Source organism: Lycium ferocissimum, chromosome 3 (assembly GCF_029784015.1).
Source record: "Lycium ferocissimum isolate CSIRO_LF1 chromosome 3, AGI_CSIRO_Lferr_CH_V1, whole genome shotgun sequence".
NCBI classification, from domain to species: Eukaryota; Viridiplantae; Streptophyta; class Magnoliopsida; order Solanales; family Solanaceae; genus Lycium; species Lycium ferocissimum.
The window spans coordinates 36,395,522-36,409,500 of record NC_081344.1 but is presented as its reverse complement, the minus strand read 5'-3'; positions in this window follow the sequence as shown (position 1 = coordinate 36,409,500).

Sequence of the window (13,979 nt, the reverse complement as noted above, 5' to 3'; positions counted from 1 at the left end):
AGACCTCGCCGTAGGGCCGGGTTCCGTTTATGGGTTATCTTTGTGATATGGCTTATGATGTGTTGTGATGATGTGTTACGTTCGGGGTTGTACGGAGATTTGAAACCTTACTGGTGTTATGCTGTGTTATGGCGCCATCGACAGGCGGGACCATATTTTACGTGCTTACTTTGCATGCTTTCTATTTTGAAAATAAACATTTGGCATTTTGAAATGTACTTACTTTCGGTATTGCATTTCGAGTGTGACTCGGATTTATTTTTGTATTTTCTGCTTTGCATACTCGGTACATATTTCGTCCGACCCCTTTCTTCGGGGTCCTCGTTTCATGCCCGCAGTACGCACGCCCGGTTGGCGATCCGCCGGTTTAGGAGACCTATCCTGTCGTGTTGGAGTGCTCTTTATCCGGAGCCTATCTTGGTATATACTCGTTCGTTGCATATGTGTGTGTGTGTTCGGTGGACACGGCGGGGCCCTGTCCGTCATATGATTCTGTTGGTTTGTTTGAGGCACGTAGACGTATATGTGGGTTATGTGCCTACTCCAGCATGTGTGTGTTCGTATGTTATACGTTTTGGGCGATCCCTTTCGCCATGTAGCGACCTTGTCGGCTATATATATATATATTTTGGGCCGTTGTGCCATTGATAGCCTCGCGGCTTCTATGTATGTGTATGGTTGTGTTTGAGACAGCGTTTGATACTCGTACGTGCATAAGCCAGCTGTGTGTGATTCGGGTTTGATGAGTGTGTTTGGGTGCCCAACTCGGGCACTAGTCACGGCCTACGGGGTTGGGTCGTGACAGTAAGACTCAGGAGAGGGATGGAGAGGTAATGACCTCACCCTATCGTGTTTCTCTTTCGAGACCCTGAGGTTTCTTTGTCTCCTAAACCTTGTTCTCATGACTGTGGGATTCACAGAGATCTCTGGATTGGTTGGAAGAGTTTATCATGCCTTAGGGGGGATCCTTGAGACTTTATGCTATTTAAAATCAAGTTAAAACAAAGGGTAAGGGTCTATCACATATTCTGCCATAATTAAAGAGATTAAAAAACTGCTATTAGCTAAGTTTTGGAGACAAGTTGTCCATCAAGACCTAGATTCATGTTTCAGGGCTTAACTTGCTTGCTTTTTCTGCTTGCTTCAGAATGAATATGTTCAAGAACCTGTATGATACATTTATGTTTAGACTCGTCTATATTGTGTGCTAGACATAGTTTGCATTTGGGAAGAGGGTATTTTAGCTAACAAAAGATTGGTGAGAATCCTTACTTCTGAACTTGAATTGTTGCATTAGGCTTTAACATGCTTTGTAGTGTAAATTTGGATTGAAAAGGTAAAGTTGTGCTCTGTCTAGTAAGGTTTGATTCTATGCTGTTGGTGTGTTTAAAATCCTATCATGTCTAGAACTATGGGGATGAGATAACTGAATATTGAGTCTGTGTTTTAAAAGGTGAATAGTGATAAGCTGAAATTGGTTTGATGTTGTTGTTTGAGGATATTGTGAGTACTTTTAAAAGCAGTTTGAACCACTTGGCTTAGGGTGGTCTTGTCACGTCCTAAAACTGAATGGGATAGATCATGCTCTACATGCAACTACTATGAATTGTAACAGACTATATGTCATAACTTGAGATATAAACGAGAGACATAATGATTTCCGTACATATGTGACTGAATTGAACCCACAGACACCGTCTATGAAGCCTCTACGGGTACTTATCACTTGACAACTGATACAAGTGCTGAGACAGAGCCCCGAGCTACCCATAATCTCTAACATCCATGAAGAACCTTAGACTTGACTTAACCTCAGGTAGAATTGGGGCGTATAACCTTTACGCCGAACATTTGTACTGCCTATCAAGATGCTCTGCCAACCTATAATTTTGAACCTGCAATGTGGAAAAATAACAAATGCAGAGCCCCCAGCCAAGGGACGTCAATACAGAAAGATTGTACCAAGTATGTACGGCAGACATGAAACATATGTAAAGACATCATCTAAACAGGATAAGAAACAACCTGTACATTTGAATATTTCTGTGAATCATGAAATACATAATATCATGCATATAAATATGTTATCTGTATATCTCTGTACATCTGAAAGTGCCTCTGAGGGCGTATGATATACATGCTTTCTTTCAAGGTCAGATACATATATCATAATATAACGGTTAGTGTTGTGGAACGTACAACCCGATCCATAAATGTTAGTGCTACGAAACGTGCAGTTCGATCCATATATCATATCATATCGGCACCTCTGTGGGCATCATCATCATCATCGTCATTGTGCACCAACTGATCAGGTGGTAATGTGTATATAATGCATATCCCTTTCCCCATACCCCACATATATATAATATACCCGTATATAACGCCTTCTGTTCATGGGTCAATGTGCATATGTATAAATGAATGCAATGCATAAGTGAGATGAGTAAAATAGAACTCTCAGAGTGACATAAAGTCGTTCTACCTTCAATAAACATCCTTGAGCTAATATCATCAATTTACATAATCTCAAGACCCATGAACAGAAGGAATAATCATAAAAAAGGGTACGAGAACATCAAAGATTAGAGTACTCCTAATGCGTCTAAGTGCTCTTATGATAGACCTAACGCCCTTGGGAACATATGACTCCATAATAATGAGTGTCTAATCATTTACGAGGAGTTGATAAATAACATCTCATGGAGGGAATAACTGTGTAGAAGTAGAAGACTTATGGCGCTCTATTCTTTGGAACTCATCTATAGAGAGAAACATATAATAGTACTTCACATCGGAGAAGATGAATATGATCTAGACATACACAGTTACAGTTCTACAGACCTTATTATGATACTTTCAGAAATCATCCTCTAATCTTGCGGTCCATCCTATTTTGGAAAGACTGTGGTCGACTACGTCAATGTGATTTATCTTAGAAGAAGCTCTATACACTCAATGGTGGAATCTGAATGCTTACAACACAATTTTCTTCTTACATTATGCTCTGCAACCCCTTATCGATCATCTAGAAACTATCGACATTATGTCCATCTTAGGCAGTGATCTATAATCCCTTTAGCCTACTTGCGACTTATCAATATCAATCCATTTAAGGGAGAGACTCTAATATTTTAATGACAACTTAGTGACTTGAACTAGGGAGTAATACGATCGAATGATAAACTAGATCATGAACATAACGTATTTCCTTATTTAACTTATAGAGTTTATGACATGGAGTTAATATATTTCCAGAAACTCTAGAACTCTTCAACGATACCTCTTGAACCTCATACATATAACTTAACTTCAATTAACCTTATGACTCGTCAACGATAGGCCAAAACTAATCATTTGATTCATCTTACCTTCAAATCAACATCCCATCAACTACCACCGTAAACTGGCCATACAACTCGTGCTACACATCAATCTATTCCCCATTTGTGCTCTTTAAGAGCTATCAACATAGTTCACCTTAAATGATCCCTCTATACCCAATTCTGACCATAAAGAACTATCAACACCATTTATCTTAGCTAAAATCCTATAACACCCTTAACCATACTTTTGAAACCATCAACATTATTCTACCTAATCACATTGTCATAACTTATCATAAGGGACGCTCAATGACCCAACAACGATAACCTGAGTATCATCAATCATGATGCATCTTACACTACCCTCTATAACCTCTTAACCATCACATGATCACTAGCCATAGGGTGGCGTTCTTTTTAGCCAACACCCTATTGCCCATTAATACAACTCCTAGCTAACAACATGCTTTATATCATAATCTATACTCAATCAACAATCTCATGAAAGTTAACCATACAATTCACTTTAAGTAACATTTCGTTATCCGTTTATGATCCTTAGAAGCTTCCACATAGTTAGTCTTATTTAACTCTCTACACTTTAACAATGACCACTAGAACTACCAATATCCACTCATCTTACGCTACGTTCTACAGCTCCTTTTAATGACATTCTAGGAACTCTCAACACCCCTGATCCTAAACGTGTTCTATGCCCCTTTTTGGAGAGGGCTATTGGAGTGGAGTATCGATATCGAAACACATGACATATTCTAATTCAGCTTATGAGACATATAACGTGGAAACGATACATTTTATTTTGTAACTATGGACTTCATAATACCTATGAGAGAACACCAACTAGATCTGCCAGCTATTAATATCATCTCACCTAAGGGGAAACTCTACATCCATTATGATAACTCGGAATTCGACTTCTAAGAGCAATACGCTTGAGTGCCAACTGATTATGGACATATAATATTTCTTATGAAACTCATAAGACTTATAACAGGGAATCAATACACTATAAGCTCTAGACTTCATGGTCGTATAAGCAAAAATTAACACACATCGTGCCTTAGTGGTGAGTCAAGGAATAGCCTCACGTACCTTTACTTTCGATCCATCAATGATAGCAATAGAGCCGGCTCCCTTTGCACTTAAACTACAAAATGGAAGATAAGACTAGTATCAACAAAAGGAACACGCCAATTAGCTTGTACGCGACAAGCACATTCTACAAATGTTTTTACGGTGTTTGTCCAAGCCTATCTCCTTTCTATTCCTTGAAACACTCTTACTAACATGTGAATACAAGTCCAACAACACTTTCAGCACCTGCATATAACAAGGAGAGTCCCAACATGCTATGCAACACAACTAGTAATTCATTACATCAATCAATATTCAACCTACCAACTAGTAGCAACTAAGCACATTTAAATCCTCAACTAACTCATCTCTATTATGCTAATATTTCCAACGCCTAAGTATAACAAGAACTGCCCCTTCACACGCCACATAACACTTAACATATCAACACCAACTTCCTACACGTTCAGCACCTCAACGTATAAACCAACCCCTAAACAACATGCTACAGCCAGCAAGGAATGACAAACTTGTTCTACCATAAATCGGGCAACATCTCCCCTATTTCTTTTATAATCCTCAAGTTCAAAACAACAACAACAACCAGTAACTACACCTCCAACACTTATACAATCAAATCAGCCCCAACATACTACATATCATGCTCAACAATTCAACAATAACTTCCAGCCATCAGCTTGTAACAACTAAACACATCTGGAGCTTAAACTAAGTTATACACATGAACGAAGGGAAAAATCTTACCTTAGCTGACCCAATTTGTAACTCCTCTAATTGCTGTCTTTTAAAACTACTTCATACCATCTAAAATCAAAGAACATCAACACAATACCATCTGATAATGAAGTAGGAGAATTCAGATTCTATCATGGAATTGCTTACCTTAATTTGGGCTATTTGTAGGGAGAAAACCCCCTGGAAACCTTGAGCTATGAGGGAGGAGGAGATGGGTGTTGTTGGCTACCATTAAAACTTGGAGAAAACATATAGAAGAGGGAGAATCCATGGCTATTTTTACTAGGACAGAATGTTAATAGAGAGAGAGAAGAGAGAAGAGGTGGCTGATTATCTTGGAGACAGGAAAATGAATAATAAAATACAAGGCATCATGTATATATTTCAGCCCTTAAATGGGTCTGGGCTGATGGGCTTGGATCTGCCCCATCTCACATATTTCTTGTCTTTTATTTTGGGCCACTCATTTCTAAGTAGGTGATGCACCTACTTGTCAATTACTTAATCTTGAAGGTTGCTGATTTTCTCTGTACATGTGTATCGTCCTCATTTAGTAGGTAGGACGTGAACCAAATAGGACGTGAAATAAGTAGCTCAAGCAGGTAGGAGATGTAAAGAAGTAGCTTAAGCAAGTAGAACGTGTAAGCACTTAGGACGTCTAAGCAAGTAGGACGTGTAAGCAAGTAGTTTAAGTAAATAGGACATTTAAGCAAGTAGCTCGAGTAAGTAGGACGAGTAACTAGTAGCTCAAGCACGTAGGGCGTTTAACAAAGTAGGTGAATCATATAGGTGAAGCATAGAGGTGAAACACATAGGTGACACAATAAGCGAATCTAGTAGGTCGTCTTACCTTGTCCAACGTCTCACTCATTCATGAAAACTTATTCACTTCAACTGGGCTTAACGTCCACACTTGGACCTTAAGAAACTACTAAAACCATATTCCTCTATGTTCAAGTAAGTTCATCGACTTCACTTTAGTCGTACACATGTTGAGAAGTGCGGGGTGTTATAGGTCTTTTCAAGACACCTCAAAGAGGGGGTAGGGAAGAGTCAAGCCTATCTTGACTCATAGTACCTACCCCCCAAATAAGGGGTGTCATGACACAGCCTATGGACCATGAGGGGCATTCCTGTCATGGGGGTGCATTGGTCTTCCTCAAATCTCACCATTTTATCAAAGGGTTGGAAATAGAAAGGGGTGGAAAATTAACTTGTTTAAATGTCTAAAGGGAACATAGGAGGATAAAAAGAGAAAACTGGTTACTTCAATAGAGTGATTCTGTCTTATTTTCTAAAAAAAAAAAGGGACTAGTTTAAGGTTGTTGAGTGTTGATAACAAGTGTCCTGATAGGAGTTAAAATCCCGAGTTGCTAAGAATTGTGTTAAACTTCATGCCATTCTTTTTTCTATGAGACTTGGTGACATACATAGCTGGTCCTTTCTCCTTTTTATTTCAAGTGACAACTTACATGAAATCTTGTTATGGATGTGCTCTACTATTGTTTGACTAGAACAAAGGTTCATTTCTTTGGTTTTCCTTGGAATATAAAGTTGTGCAGTCTCAGTTCATTTAATGTTGCTTTAGTTCAGACCTCTTGGTGCTCCAACCCTGTTTTAATGATCATAAGTTATAAAATCTTTTCTCTTTGTCTGCATCCCTCTACTGTGTTTCTGTTATTACATTAAACAGTTCTCACTTCCTGCCATGAGGTTTGCTAACATATGAAGTTGATGAATCATTTATTTGATGTGTATAAGAGTCAAGTTAGACTTTAATTAGCTTTAATTTTGTCCTTGAACACTGTTCCAAGGGACAAGGATTAATTAAGTGAATGAAATGATCTTGAGGGCTAAAATTAAACGCATAGAGTGTGGATATACATAAAATATGTATAGGTTAATAAAAAGGAAGAGGAATATACACATGGTATGCATATCACATTTGTATATCATAAGTATACTATGTGTATATAAGAGAACGGGCCAGTTATAGGTAGCATGTATATATGAGTAAAAGAGGATGGTTTGTTTGTATCACCGATTTGGCTAAGTATCTTGAAGCTTTTTTGTTATCTTTATACATCATTATCATATCTGCCTCAGTCTCTCTGCCATGACTTTGAAGTTTACTTTTAATGTTGTTTGCATTTAAACTACTTCCTATGTGATGATGCTTGTGCATAACTTTGGGGCTGATTGTATACTTGGCAACACTGGTTTGGAGAGTTTGAGGTGGTTTGGGGGATAGGTCTAGCCACTTCCCGATGTTCAGCCATGCTTGGGGTTCATGAAACCCCTTGGAACTTGTGTGGCATTGGGAATAAGGGTGGCGACAACCTTTTCCCTTTGGTATGATATGAGTGGCAGTTTTCAGTGAAGCCAATAGTGTATGGTCAAGTCCTTTAGTTGTGCACTTGCAATTAAATTGGATATACATGTATATATGTGCATCATTATGCTAGTAATAGGTTCAACAAACATAGACTAATTTGGTTCCTTTTCCTCCCCCCCCCCCCCCAAACTGCATGGCCATTTGGGCCAGAGTTCAACCACCATGTTAGGCCAAAGGCCCAACAGGAAATTTTCTTTCAAAAAACTGTTAAGTCCAAGAAGAGAAAGGGAAGCTAATATTATTAAAGGCCCATTCATGCATGAGAATGGCACGAAGGCCCAACCATGGGTAAAAATGATCCATTAGGGGTTTGGTACACCCCTAACATATCCCTCTTTTCCTTAAATTTCATTATGCTAGTTTCCTTTATTGATTAAAGTATTGTATTTGTATGTTGTAAAACAAAACTCACATTATTATTGGAATCATTTATGGTTTGGACTAGGCATCTTAGGTGAACGGTGCATATGCCGTTTAGTTCAACCTTAGGCCCCAACGTGATTTTTCAAAACCCAAATTAATAGAAACGTTTTCTAAAAAGAATAAAAATGGCTACAATCAGTAAAGGAAAGAAAAGGATTAGTTTCATTTTATTAAAAATGTATATTGTTATCATTTTTTCTAAAACTAGGCTTGACTTTTTTTAAACTAGAAGGACGTTTTTTTTTCTAGTTGTAAATTCAGTTTTCAAAAGCTCTTTTTAGTTCAGCCCAAAAAAAAAAAAAAAAAAAAAAAAAGGCTTTAAAATGTGTGTAAATGATATGCTTTTAAAATACCAAAAATGAGTTCTTTCTTTTGGACTAAAAATCAGACAAAAAACGATTTCTAAATTTATGCACATGTAGTGTATTTGTATCAAAACGCATATATTTTCTGGGTTAAATTTAGACGAAAGATTGAGGTTTTTGAGGGCTAAGGCCCAACCTAAAAATCATATTTTTAGGCCCAACTTAACCAATTTTTTTTTCCAGAAAGAGATAAGAGAAAATATGTTTTGGGCTGAGCCCAGTAATTAAAGGAAGAAAAATTTGGGCCAAAATACCCAATAGACCTTAACTGATTTTTCAAGAAAAAGAACGTAAGTTTGTGCCAAAGCCCATGTCAAAAACTTTATTGTTATGTTGTAAATAATTTGGTTTTAAAGACAAATTCCAAGACCAAAAGTTAGTTGATTATGTAATCATATTCTTGTAAATTAAATCCGTATAAGCTATTTGTAAACATAAAGTTTTAGATAAGGACGTTCTAAAAAACATACTAAAAGGATTAACCCGGACCATGTATGAGTCAAGCATGAACAAATTTATTCATCCCACACTTTTGAAAGACTTTTTATCTTTACAAAAACTACTATTAGCTTATATATGAAAGGAACTAATTGTATCTGGATATTATAAATCCGAATCTAAATACCCTATATGTAAAGGGAATATATTCAATTCTTTTCACCAAATGATATGCAAAATGACAGACTTTTTTCGGGAAATAAATACCAAATAAACAGTTTATGCAAATACTCACACATTGAAATTCGAAGGCAACCGTATAAAATGGATCCTTAATACTAGGGTGCCTAACACCTTCCCCAGGGGATCACCAGAACCCTTACCTAGAACTTTGGATTAAGAAAATTTTTTCACGGTGTATGAAGAAACCCTTTAAAAATGATTTTCATAATTTTCTAAAAATTAGGTGGCGACTCTTTTAAAACAAAGTCCGAAAGAGCACCAATGATTTTAAAGTAGCTTTTTTTCGAGCGTCAACCCCACTCGCGAAAAATGCGAACCGTCATAGGGTGCATTTTGGGACTTGAGTTGGGAAGTTAAAATTGAGGTATCAGGGGTTGACTCGGTCAACGAGAAGTCCGTTGGGAATTTTGAGGCCACGAGTGCGTTCATAGTGTGTTTTTATGTGTGTCTGTGTATGTGGTTTGTGAGAAAATGGCCTCGGGTATTAGTCGAGATCTCGGGATTGAGATTGTGTTTAGTTTGAGGAATTCGATTTTGGTGCCAGCCATAGCGGCACCAATACCGCATCAGCGGCACCGCTATAACGGTTGCCTGGTCGCTAAAACGGCTAACGGAAATTGTGAGTGGACTGTCTTGGCGGTCTGATTGGAAGCCGAGGCGGGACCACTGCAGCGGTCTCGATGCCGCGGAAGTTGTATCAGCTGAGTCAGCCTTTTAATGAGTTAAAACCCTTACACATTAAGTCATTTCGTATACTAGTTCTTGAGGCTTAAAGAGGCGATTTTGGGAGAGTTTTCACTAATTTCTTCTCTAAAGTAACAATCTTGTCTCTAAATCATTCATTAGCTTTTCCTAATCAATAATCCATGCCTAGATTTCTCTTAAATGGTAAAAGCAAAAAGAGGGTTTTGTGGGTTTCTTCTCTAATGATCTTATGATGATAAAACCTTGTTTATTTGGTGGATTTAGCATGGGTTAGCATGATATTGATGGGTCTTAGCTATTGTAACTTGAATCTTCCTTTTTCCAAGGCTTAATTGGTGAATTTAAGGTTAGGGTTTATATCCAAATTTGGGGGCTTTGCCTAGAATCTGAATTGAGTAAAATGTTGATTATTCTAGCTTGCTATTGATGGGAATTGATCACCTAGAGGTTTAATTTCATGTTGGGACCTTTAGATTCCTAATTTCACCCTTCTAGTTCATAAACCCTATTCCATAGGTTGGGGATTTAGGTCTTTAATAGAAGAAGAGTTTGTTTGGTGTTCTTCTTGATTCTAATTCTAATGATTCGAATATGCTTTGACTTTCTTGATCTCGATGCGCAAAGGGAAGGCTAAGGAGTGATTGTTGGTGATATTGCTGTTCAGCCTTCCAGGTAGGTTACGGTTTACCCTATGGTGAGACTTCGTTTAGTGAAACATATATTTAGACGATATTGTCGGAGAAAATATGTAAACCTTCGTGTATGAATTTGGGTTGGATATTGTTTTTGGATGATCTGACTTAAAGAGGCCAAAACGCTATTATAAGTTTGGAATTTGAAAATGCACCAAAAAATGAAAGTTGTAGATAATTAAAATATCCTTCCAACCATAGGTCGTGGGCCCTTTGCACGACCCTCATACAATACCGGGATCAAGAGTTATGACCTTTTTACTGAACGAACGCGCAGGCAGTGAAATAAGCCTACGCGAATGCGCCCAAAGCCCACGCGATCGCACTGAGCAATTCTGGAGTCGGTCCAGGCAGATTCTGGAACTCTATATAAGGGGACTTACCCCCTTATTTTCCATCCAATCAGGGGAGATGCTGCCCGAATTTTGGCATATTCTAAAAAGGATTTAAATTGAAGGCAATGGGTCTAACCACAGTATGAATGGTTTATATGTAGATTTACGAGCTTAGAAAGGTAAAAGTTGAATTGCTAAGGAGACCGAAAGGTATGTTAAGGTTAGTCCCTTTCTTTCAAAAGGCATGATTCCTATGAGATGATTCCACATATGTTTCCATAACCTTCTTACTTCCAAAAGTTAGAAGTTCTTGATTCTTAAAAGGCTTTCCATGATACTAAAGATGAGATGTTCTCCATAATGTCCTTATCCTCAAAAGTTAGAGATTCATGATTCCAAGAGTTTCTTATGATGCTAAAAATGAGTATGTTCTATGAAGATAATGATGATGATGATTCAATTTCTAGAAGTTCCAAAGCTATGATTTTAAAGCTATTACGAGAGTATCGAGTTTATTACATGATTTTCTTGAGTTTCTCATTGTTGTTGATCTCACCTCTTGAATTGTTCCTTCGAGGCGAGATATAGCGATGATGATTATTCCATAATATAAATCGGAGGTTTCCGACCTTATGTCACTCCGATAGAGTTGTAGCTTTCACTTGGGCTCTCATGCATGCTTTTTTAATTATGTATGTATTTTAATAACACCGTGCCTACATGGCCGGGCAGTATAACACCGCGCCGCCCTATAGGCTGCCGGGTCGAGACACCACTGCAGTGGACAGCTTATGATTACCTCGGATGTGGAAGGCCTGGACGCGGGCTAATGATGATAACACCGTGCCTAAATGGACGGGCAACATAACACCGTACCTATATGGTCTGGCAGTTTACTTGTATATATTTATAATGTTGTTTCAAAAAGTTAAAGTTAGCATGCATGATATCCGCCTTAAGAGGCAAACAGATGTACAAGTTATCTCTTTACTTTATGCTATATTTCATATCTCTCACTATGATATTATTCATACCTTACATACTCAGTACACTGTTCGTACTGACGACCTTTCTTGTGGACGCTGCATTCATGCCGCGGGGGGATCGGGTAGCCCAAACGATCCGTATCGGTAGGACCTCCCTTCGGCGGCGGTAGGTGAGCTCCATTGATTTGGAGCTGCAGCCCTTTTGGTATGTTGTTTTGATATATAGATATATGGGTATGGCAGGGGCCTTGTCCTGTCTTTTCTACAGTCTGTATTCCATAGAGGTCTATAGATAGTGATATGTAGCCGTGATGTTATGCAGCCTCGTCCGCGCTTGTTTTGTTGTACAGTATATGTAGCGGCCTAATCGGCTTGCGCTGTTACTCTCAATATTTATGTTTATATGTATGTGTTGGCCGTGAGTTCTCGAGACGGTGTTTCTTGTGTTGATTATTCAGGAGATAGTATAGCTCAGTTATAGATTGTGTATGGGCCCAGGTTAATTAGGTAGAAGTAAATGCAAGCATAGGAGTGCTTGGCTAGTAGTGGTCGGGCATTCATCACGGCTCATCGGTTTGGGTCGTGACATAAATGGTAAGAGCTAAAAAAGGGTTTTATGGGTTTCTTCTCTATTGATCTTATGATGATAAAACCTTGTTTATTTGGTGGATTTAGCATGGGTTACCATATTGGGTATTAGCTATTGTAACTTGAATCTTCCTTTTCTAAGGCTTAATTGGTGAATTTAAGGTTAGGGTTTATACCTAAATTTGGGGGTTTTGCCTAGAATCCGAATTGAGTGAAATGTTGATTATTCTAGCTTGCTATTGATGGAATTGATCACCTAGAGGTTTAATTTCATGTTGGGACCTTAGATTCCTAATTTCACCCTTCTAGTTCATAAACCCTATTCCATAGGTTGGGGATTTGGGTCTTGACTAGAACTAGGGTTTGTTTGGTGTTCTTCTTGATTCTAATTCTAATAACTCGAATATGCTTAGACTTTCTTGATCTCGATGCTCAAAGGGAAGGCTAAGGAGTGATTGGTGGTGATATAAATATTCGGCCTTCCAGGTAGGTTACGGTTTACCCTATGGTGAGGCTTTGTTTAGTGAAGCATATATTTAGACGATGTTGTCGGAGAAAGCATCTAAACCTTCGGGTATGAAGTTGGGTTAGATATTGTCTTAGGTTGGGTCCTGTTGTGTGATTGGGGTTAGCCACCCCGTTGTGTTGTGCCTTATCTTGTTCTATTGTTGTGGGCTTGATGTTGTGTGGTGATAGTAGATATTGGAGACTATTGATATATCTTGTTCATGATATTGTGGTATCTTACTTATTGATGTTTGATATGAGGATAGTATTATATATGGCTTATTTATCCTTTTCATAATATTGTTGACATACCCTTGCTTTGTACTTGTAATATGGATCTGATTATAGACATTGAACTCATACATTGCACGCATCCTCATCCTTCATGGTATACTGTTGATACATTGATGATACTTGAGGAAACACTGTGATGAGCTGGGCTCAGTTGGATGAGAGTCATGTGAGGACCAATATCCGATGGTTGTCCCAGAATCGAGGTTGTGCGTAGTGACTCCCGAGGTTTGTGCCGGGATCGTGAGGTAGCGGTATCCAGGTTGTTACGGACCATGAGGTACATGGACTCCGCGGGGCCCCCATGGGTTGTGCTACCGAGACGTCGATACTTCCGTCCGGAGTACATGTGTACACAATATTGCATTGCATTCACATTTCATACATTATTATATTGCATTGCACTATGGCTTTTATTGTGATGATCTGGTGATATGCTTGTGTTATTTGGATTTGGATTGAATATATTAAGACTTGGCACACTTGGGTTTAGATGCTACAACCTAGGTGATGACATGTACTTGGTTTCTGGCTTGTGTTTGACTTATACTTGTTGATTTACCTGTTTTTCTTACTTTATTGTCTGGATTATGTTAGCTAAACTTTGTCGGCCTATGATACCTACTAGTACTGTAATTTTGTACTGACCTGCACTTGCTGTATTCTTTTATGAATGCAGAATTCTAGGTGGCTTTGACCTCTGTTTCTCGTGGTTGATAGTCGCTCCGAGAGTTGCTTAGAGTCTATAGGGTGAGCACGAGACATCCGCCGCCTTGAAGACTCTTCTTTATTTATGTCTTATTTTCTATTCCGAGATATATTCAGACTTGATGT